We start from the raw sequence: 9,984 nt of genomic DNA on the forward strand, positions 1-9,984 counted from the left end.
GTCCCAGCTGTGATACTGGAAGTTACAATTCTTGCAATTCTTGTAAGTCCCCTCCGTGTATTTCATTTCACACTTTATATTATGACCATAGGGAAGTTAACAGGAGAAGCACAGAGGTGGACTTGAAAAGAATGCTGCCTGGGTGGGCCATGAATAAAAAGGGTCAGGGATCCACATAGAAAGTGAAGGTTTAGAGAATATAATGCATCAGTGGGGTCAAGTATAGTGTAGTAGGTGAAAACTACTGAAGCTAATGACTTTTGGGGAAACCAATGTGACCCTAATCATGGATGTATATGCCAAATAACAAAGTGAACCACTTAGTTCCATTGGTTCAAGAAACAGGAGGCCTTTAATGGACATAATAAGTTGGAAAGTCACTCTGCAGGTAGAGTCATGAAATAAAACAGATCACTTGGCAGGTGGCACAAGAAGGGGCTGGGTTGAATGTGACAGTGTCCCCCAGGTGGTGGAGAAAAAGGTTTGGGACTTTTTAAGTTGAAGGTAAGTTGGCTCTTAGTAACATTATACAATCCTGTGAAAACATGTCTAGCAAAATTTTGGATTCAATGGACATTTATTCCATGATCTGCAATCTTTCTTTTACAGATTATCCACTATTGGCTTGAAGCAACAGTCACTTTTTAAAAAATGATTTTATTTATTTATTCATGAGAGACACACAGAGAGAGGCAGAGACATAGGCAGAGGAAAAAGCAGGCTCCATGCAGGCGGCCAGATGCGGGACTCGATCTCAGGACTCCAAGACCACACCCTGAGCTGAAGGCAGATGCTTAACTCCTGAGCCACCTAGGTGTCCCAACAGTGACTTTTCTAAGAGAGACCAGGGATCAGCACAGCAGCACGCAAACACCTAAAATGGAAATGATCTAGTCAAAGAAAATACAAAAAATACTAAAGGATGAAATTCTTATTTTAAATTTTGGTCTCTGACCTAACCAAATAATTGTCTATTAGTGATGCTCACAGGGATCCCTGGGTGGATCGGTCAGCTAAGTGTCTGACTCTTGGTTTTGGCTCAGGTCATGATGTCTCCATAGCGGGGCTGAACCTCAAGTGGGCCTTTGTGCTCAGCACAGAGTCTACTTCAGATTCTTTCTCCCTCTCCTCTCCCTCTGTTCTCCCAGCTTGCACTCTCTCTTTCTCTAAAATAGATAAAATCTTTAAAAAATATAGTGATGCTCACCAATATGAAGATTTAAACATATCCTATAATGACTTTTATAAATAACAAGGTAAAGCAATTTTGTTTTTTTTACCAGATAGCAGAATTGTAATTCAGGATGTCAGTGGAAGAAGCAAGTAGCCTCATATTGTCTCAATATCCAAGAGAAAACAGGTAAAAAAAAAAAAGGAATGTGTAGAATTATATCTAATGTACACAATGATTGGTTATAAGTAAATTGGAATAAATCTATGTTTACATTGATTCTTGGGTCATGTCAGATAGGCAGAGCATTGGGAAATGAAAACTGAATTGACAGTCATTTGGGTAATTTGACTTTAGAAAACCATTAGACAAACATAAATCAAACACATTTAAAGCTGTGAGCCATGTTTTAGCCCATCAAGGGTGAATGCTAGGAGAGACATGTAATGGCGAATGGATGCTTTAGTTGCTTTGAGACATGTCACCTGAGCCACTTGGAATGTGATCTTGTGAGTCACACATGTAAGCAAGCTTTATGTGATAGGAATCTAAGTTCAGTGACTGAAGAGGTAACTTAACTATGCTACACACACCAATCATTACTTAGATCAAAGATCATTCACTCTCCCTTGGGGAAATGAAGGACACAAAGGACTACAGATCCTGTGGCAAAGTCAGGACCTGATGCTTACAGACTGATGGGAGTAGACACCTACTTTAGATTTAGAGTAGGAGACAATGTCTCCTAAGGCAACTGAGGCACACAACCAAATTCCCTCAGCCTGCCACTATTCATTGTTTTAAGCCTGTTAGTGTCATTTTCTAACAGATCACATCAAATAAGGTGAAACGGACGTGGGCACACACTCATGATGTTTGATGGATATAGCATTGCATACTGTTACAAAGCTTCTGGCAGTACATAATGCTGAGAATAGATTATTGAAGACAAAATTAAATGATAAGAGAGAACATTGGCCCCTAATTTTTGCAACTGTGGTATTGCAGCTAACCACAAGATAAATTGGCAGCCTTGCTAACTGAATGATTACTCATAAGGAAGTTTATTAATGAACATACAAAACATTTTACATTTTACATGTAAACATCAGTCCACAAGACTCCTTGTACCATTTGCCCAGCCAAGGACTTGATATGGGTTGTGTTATTCCTTTTCCTTGGCTTTTGATAAAACCTCAAGTGAATAGAATAAGATTCTTCTCACCTGGCAATACCTAAATCTCCAAAGATATGGTCACTGCCAGATCTAGCTTGAATCTGAAAAGCATTGGTTTGTATAAAGATCTAACATCAATCTATAAAACTCTGGGGTGTTTTATGTGATTGTAGTGCCTAACTGAAATATAAAAAGTGACGTCATTTATAATAGCATGAAACATGAAATACTGCAGGATAGGTCTGACTGTATTTCACAGAGAAATTAATGAAAGCACAGAAAATGAAGTGAAATTCCTTACTCGTGGCTCACAGATTCAATATTGTTCAAACATCAATTTTCCCCATTTGATCTATAGATTCGATTCAATCTCTCTCAAAATCTCAGCATATATATTTGGTAGAAAGTAGGCAGTTGATTTTAAAATTCATATAAAAATGCAAATGACCTAGTGTGGCCTAAACACCCGTGAAAGGAAGAACCAAGTTTGAGGGCTAGCCGGACCTGATTTGAAGAACTATTCTGAAGTTATAATAATCAAAACAGATTGGCATTGGTAGATAGATCAATGAAATGGATTATAGAATCCAAAAATAAACTAATACCTATATGGAGAACAGATTTTTGACAAATGTAAAAAGCAAAACACTGTAGAAAATATAATCTTTCAGGGTGCCTGGGTGACTCAGTTGGTGAAGCAACTGCCTTTGCTTAGGTCATGATCTCAGGGTCCTGGGATTGAGCCCCGTCCCCCCCCATCTCTCTCTCTTTTTCCCCCCCTCAATAAATAAATAAAACCTTTAAAGAATAATAAAATAGGTAAAAGATTTGTAAAGATAGTCCAGCAAAGAATATATATGGAAGACATAGAAGAACATGACAAGATCTACATCATTAGTCATTAGGAAAATGCAAATTTTAACCACTACATGCCAGTTAAAATGGCAAAAATTAAAATAATCTCCATTTCTAGTATTGGCAAGGATGTGTAGGAGCTAGAAGTCTCATACACTGCTGGTGGGAATGTTAAATTTTACAATTACTCTAGAAAATAGTTTGAAAAATTATTTTTAAAAAAAGATTAATCTTTTTATTTGAGAGAGAGAGACAGAGTGGGAGGAGGGGCAGAGGGAGAGGAAGAGAGACAGAATCTCATGCGGAATCCTCACTGAGTGCAGAGCCCTACTGGGGTAGGAGGACTGATCTCACTACCAATGAGATCATGACTTGAGCCAAAATCAAGGTCAGATGCTTAAGCAACTCAGCCACCCAGGCACCCCAAGAGTTGGGAAATTCTTAAAAATATTAAACTATACCTACCATAGGGCACCACCATTCCACTCAAGTGAAAGATAAAAGGAAATATTCATACAAGTTGATTGATAGAAACTTCATTTTTTTTTAGAAACTTCATTTTTAATGCCAGAAAGCCATTAAAATCCATCCACAGATAAAGAACTAAAACAAATTATGGTGTATCCATCTCATGAAATACTACTTGGTTTTGCATAATCTCTTCATATGCATAACAACATGGGTAAATTTCAAGATAATTATTCTGGACAAAAAATCAAAATAAAACCATGCACATAGCATATTATTCCATTAATACAAGACCTTAGAAATTGCAAATAAATCTATTGTAACAAACAGCCAGGGCAGCCTGGGTGGCTCAGCGGTTTAGCGCTGCCTTCAGCCCAGGGCCTGATCCTGGAGACGTGGGATTGAGTCCCATGTCGGGCTCCCTGCGTGGAACCTGCTTCTCCCTCTGCCTGTGTCTCTGCCTCTCTCTGCCTCTCTCTGTGTCTCTCATGAATAAATAAATAAAATCTTAAAAAAAAAAAAAGCCAATCAGTGGTTTCCTGAGGTGAAAATGTGAAGGAGGAATTTTGCTTGGAACACAAGGAAACTTTTGAGGGTGATAGATATATCCATTATCTGGGTGATGCATATATATGTTTAAACTTATTAAACTTGAGACTTATTATATGCACTTTATTGCATATAAATTATATCTCATTATACCCTTTAAAACAGTTTAAAATACAAAAAAAAAACAACTTTCAAAGCCTGAAATTAATAAGTGTTTTTTTTAATAAGTGTTTTTTACATTTTCCAGAAAACACAACCATATGGTTTTGCAGGCTTAAAGTAGGCAATGAATTATTTCTTAGGACATGAAAATGAATTTATCTGTCTTTATCTTTCTATATAGATCTCTCCGAGAAAAGACAACATTAAGAGAACATAAAGGGAAGACACAGTATAGAAGTATGTTGATCTCCAACAAGGGACTTACTCTAGAATAGATATCATGTCATCTGATAAGATAATCAACACAGTAAAATAATTCTTCAAAAGACTTGAATAGAAACTTCACAAAACAAGATCTAGGAATGGTTCATTAGCACATGGAAAGATGCTCGACTCATTAGTCATGAAGGAAAGAAATCAGTTCTACAGTAGATGCCATTGAGTTAGTATGGCTAAACTTAGAAAGTCTGAAAATATCACAAAAAGCACCTGGAAGTCTCATAGACCTGTGGAAATGAAAAACAGTACAACCGCTTTGAAAAGCTGACTTCCAGTCTCTTATAAGATTAAAAAAAATACATATCATAAGGACAGTCATTCCATTCCTAGCTATTTACACATCTACGAAATGATCAGCATGTGAATATTCTTAATAGTTTTATTCATGATTGCCCGAAATTGGAAATGACACAATATATGTGTCACTATATATATATATATATATATAGTATATTTCTAGTTATATGAAGTTGTTAAAAATGCAACCATCTACAGTATCGATAATTCCCTGGGACTGAGGCTAGAGGCAGTGATGGACCACAGAGGGGCACAAGGGAAGTTGTGAGATAGTGGAAATGCCCTGTATCTTGACTGTAGTGGAAGTTTCATTAGTGTGTAACATCTATCAAAATGCATTTAATTGTACACCTTCAAGCCATGCACTCTATTGTACCTAAATTATATCTTAATAAAGTTGATATCACAATCTATTGTATTTCTCCATTGTGGCAATTAGTAGTTAGAAGATGAAATTCAATAAAACACAATTGAGATTAAAATCCAAAATTATTGAATGTTTATGAATATATAAAATGAAGCAGATGCAAAACTCCTAGAAACTATTGCTGAGAGAAATTCAAGAAGACCAGTACACAGAGAAATAGATATCGTGTTCACTGATTGTAAGACTCAGTTTTGTTAGGATATCAAATCAACATTATTTTCATTAATATTGTTGTAGGTATTTATGAAGAAAAGGACATGCCACTTTTAAAATGAAAAATCAATGAACCAAAAAAAAATTAATGAACCTAGCTAGCTAGATAAGACCAGATAATCTTGAAGAAGCATTAAGATGGAGGACTCACTCTGCTTAATTTCAAAACTCACTCTAAAGCTACAGTAGTTAAACAACCATAGTATGGTGTGAGTAAACATAAATATGGCAAAGTAAAAGAATAAAGATTCAAAAATATACCCACATGTGAACAGTTAAGTGATTTTATATATGTGTGTGTATATATACATGTATCTTTGAATATTCTTCACTGGTGAGAAGAAAGACTTTTCAGTAAAAGGTACTAGAGCAAAAGATGATTTGTTTTTTTTTTAAAGTAAATATTAACAAACACTTCCTACTTTACATTGAAATTAATTGGAGATATGAAAGTGAAAACTACAAAGCCTATAAAAGAAAAATAGGAAATATTTTCATAAACTTGGCTTTGGCAAATATTTCTAAAACAGGACACAATAGAAAATATCAGTGAGGGTGACAAAACATGAGAGACACCTAATTCTGGGAAATGAACAAGGGGTAGTGGAAGGGGAGGTGATGGGCACTGAGGGGGGCACTTGGCGGGATGAGCACTGGGTGTTATGCTATATGTTGGCAAATTGAACTCCAATAAAAAAAAAAAGGGCACAATAGCACTCAGCATAAAAAAATCAATTAATTGTGCTTCATGAAAAATAAAGCCTCTGCTTACCATAAGACATGCTTTAAAAATGGAAAGACCGGGAATAATTATTTACAGAACATATATCTGACAAAACACTCATCCAAAATATATCAAGAACTCATAAATCACAAAGGAAATCAGAAACAACCTAGTATATTAATGAGCAGAAATATTTTAAAAAGCCCATCCCAAAAGGAGATATCCAAATGATTAATAAGCATATGAAAACCCAATGAGATATCTGCTAGATAGGTTTCTTTTTTTTTTAAGTAGGCCCCAACATGGGGTTCAAATTCACAACCCTGAGATGAAGACTTGAACTGAGATCAAAGAATTGGGTGCTTAACCAACTGAGCCGCCCAGGTGCATCCAGAACTGGTTTCTAATGCTCCCTCCTCTCTTTGTTAGATTTGTGATCTTAGGAGGCTTTGCATTCTTTCTGAGGTTTTTCTTTTTCTCATTAGGAAAAGGGTAACATCTATGTATTAAGATAACTCATAGGATGAAATATGATCACTTGATAGTATACATGATCTGTAATTTTTGCAAAGAATATATTTGACCTTGAATTCTCCTCTATACATTTTTAAAACCACATACAGTTGGCAAAGAACAGATAAGATGCTCTAAAATAAATATCCTTTCACCTTTTCTAGAAAGAAATCGTGTATATAATACAAAGATTGGAGAGGTACCAATCTGTATTGAGCAACTTTTCCCAAACCCTGAAGGAGGTCTAGTTTCAATTAAGACCAGAGATGAAAATCTTGACTAGATCGAACCTCTGCAATCCTTTTGGTCTGGAGGGGAGGAAAAAGTCCATTCTAGCCCTAGAATGATCTGGACTACTGGACAGGTGTTCCTCAAAGAGACAATCAACTACTCCTCTCTAAAGATCCTGCGCCATTTGTGAAACTGGGTGGAGTTAAGACCAGCTCAGCTATATAACCAGGACTGTCACCTGAATCAAAGCCAGGATACTGATAGGTACAATTTCCAAAATCTCTATTACAGACCATGGCATGCTCTGAGAAGGGAAAATAGGCATGTGAATATCAATTGAGAAAAATATCAAAAACAGACAAGAGACATTATTAAATAATCCATCCACCAAAAACCAAGAAAGTTCACATTCAAAAGCAATGTTTTGAGGAATATATGGTTGTACATCTTCATGATTTAGGATTAGAAGCCTGCTTCTGAAATGCACAAGCAGCCCAAGAATAAATAGATAAACTGGATTTCATCAAAATTAGAAGCCTTTTGTTTCAAAGGACCCTATCAAGTAAGTGAAGAGACAATCTACAGAATGGGAGAAATATTTGCAAATTGAATATATCTGATGAAGGTCTGATACGTAAAATACATAAAAAAGCCCAAACAAATCACCAAACCTCTTTCAACTAAGCAGTGAAAAGAAAACCAATTTAAGAAAGGAGAAAAAAAAAGTAGATCTCAGGATCATGCTAAGGATATATTCTGGAAATCAGAGCCCAGATTGTATAGGGAACAAAAGGAGAAGGAAGATAGATTCAAATGATGTGTCTGTTAGGTCCAGAATGGAGGAACAGGATTTCCAGAGGAACAAGCAATGTTATGTGCGTCTCCCACTCACCAGGGGGAAGGCATGGGGACCAGCATCCCACAGTATGGTGGGAAGAGGAAGGGAGGGAATGGCCATGCACTGATGTGGAAGGGGACTCCACAGAGCCTGCTAAGTCCTGGGAGCATTTGGTGAGGACCAATAGGCACCAAAACTGGTAAGTCAGCCTTTGGGACATGATCCAGAGAAATGCATTCCAAACAGCATTTGTTTATACTGGGTGGGATGATGACATCTTTCTGTTGACTCATCTCTGAAAGAAATGTAGCATTTCCTTCTGAATGGGGCACGCTAGAGTCTGGTAATTTTGACCCTGACACATTTCAGATTCTATGATATCATGTAGCTGTGGACACCGTGACATGATTTTTGGGCTCAATGTCTTTTGAGCTGATATAATTAGACAAGGTGAAAGAGCCCAAGCCTAGCAGCTTGGGTTAGAGAGACCCCATAGAGGACCAGTGCCTGCCTTTGGTTGGGTAACCAGAGAGCTCATTCATCTGGGAGCTGAGGGGTTTGAGCTTCAAGCCCAGCTAGGAATACTGACTGGGTTTTAACTGATCCAGGGCCATATTAAGTGAAACTGTACTACACATTCCCTCTTAGCTAGCTTCTTTTCAAACTTTTCCTCAATCTCTATTTTATTTTTAACTCTTTAAATTTTTAAAAGATTTTATTTATTTGTTTATTGATTTGCGAGGAGAGAAAGTGTGGGAGAGAGCCCACACAAGCCTGCAAGCAGTGGGGAGGGACAGACAGGGAGGGAGAGGGAGAGAATCTCAAGAGAACTCTACACTGAGCCCCAGCTCAATCTTAAGACCCTAAGAGCATGACCTGAGCTGAAACCAAGAGTTGGGGTCTTAGCCAACTGAGCCACCCTGGTTCTCCATATTATGAAAAAAAAATTTAAGATTTTATTTTTAGGGCAGCCCGGGTGGCTCAGCAGTTTAGCGCCACCTTCAGCCCCAGGCATGATCCTGGAGAAGTTGGTCCAAGGGTTGTGGGTTATTGTTAAGCTGTTCTAAAGGATAATTTCAATGAAACAATGAACACAAAGGGGCTCAATATCATTAGTCATGAGGAAAATACAAATCTAAACCACAGTGAGATCCCACTTAACCCCTCCAGTAGGACTTAAAAAAAAAAAAAAGAAACAATACATGTGTTGTGAAGGTTGTAGGGAAATGGAATTCTTACACTTTCCTAGTGAGAATGTAAAATTGTGCAGTTACTTTACTTTGGAAAATAGTTTGGCAGTTCCTCAAAAAGTTGAACATAGGGTTACATGTGACACAGCAATTCTACTCCTAGGTAGGTGTATGACTAAGAAAATTGAAAATATATGGTCTCTCAAAGGGGAAAAGAAACCTACACAACACAGAAATGCAGGACGAATAATACTGAGAGATTTCAGACAGAAAATATTTTTAAAAATCAATTGCGTAAACTACCTTTGGTCTTTCTCCTGTTTTTAATAGTGAAAAAAACTAGAGAAGACCCATGTCACATCATGACAGTTTAAGACTTTGGAATCGAAAAAAAAAAAAAAAAAAAGACTTTGGAATCGTTCACATATTAGAAAAGCCTAAGACCTATTTTACCCGAAAGAGAAATGGAATGACCTCACGACAACCCTTAAGAAAACCTGCTGCGTGAGGCGCCTGAGCGTTCCCCTTGGTTGAGGGTTTGACTCTTGGTTTCCGCTAGGGTCATGATCTGATGGGGAGTTTCAGCTACGGACATGATCTGCATTGAGCTCCGTGTCAGAGTCTCTCCCTCTACCCCTCTTCTCATTCTCTCAACTAAACAAATAAATCTTTTAAAAAAGAAAACTTATTGGGAAACTATATCTGCCTTGATGACTTTATCCACACACAAGAATGAACAATGAGAACTATGCTGAGATATACTTTTAGAAAGAGATGGGATCTGTGGTGTCAGCACAAGGGTAGACAGCTATTGAGAGTGGCTGCTGAGGGGTGGTCCCCATCAGTGGTGACCTTCAGGGAGACGAGGCAGCCTTGTGTATCAGTGGCTC

General features: G+C 37.4%; 1 long non-coding RNA gene across 1 annotated transcript; it reads left to right on the forward strand.

Moving 5' to 3' along the window:
• The first annotated feature begins 96 nt into the window (after positions 1-96).
• On the forward strand, positions 97-5,367 carry LOC140600633 (uncharacterized). Its single transcript, XR_012003810.1, has 2 exons — positions 97-1,360; positions 4,564-5,367. It is a non-coding gene; the product is annotated as an uncharacterized lncRNA (long non-coding RNA).
• Positions 5,368-9,984: the final 4,617 nt, after the last annotated feature.

The sequence above is a fragment of the Canis lupus genome, chromosome 12 (genome assembly GCF_048164855.1).
Source record: "Canis lupus baileyi chromosome 12, mCanLup2.hap1, whole genome shotgun sequence".
Lineage (NCBI taxonomy): Eukaryota > Metazoa > Chordata > Mammalia > Carnivora > Canidae > Canis > Canis lupus.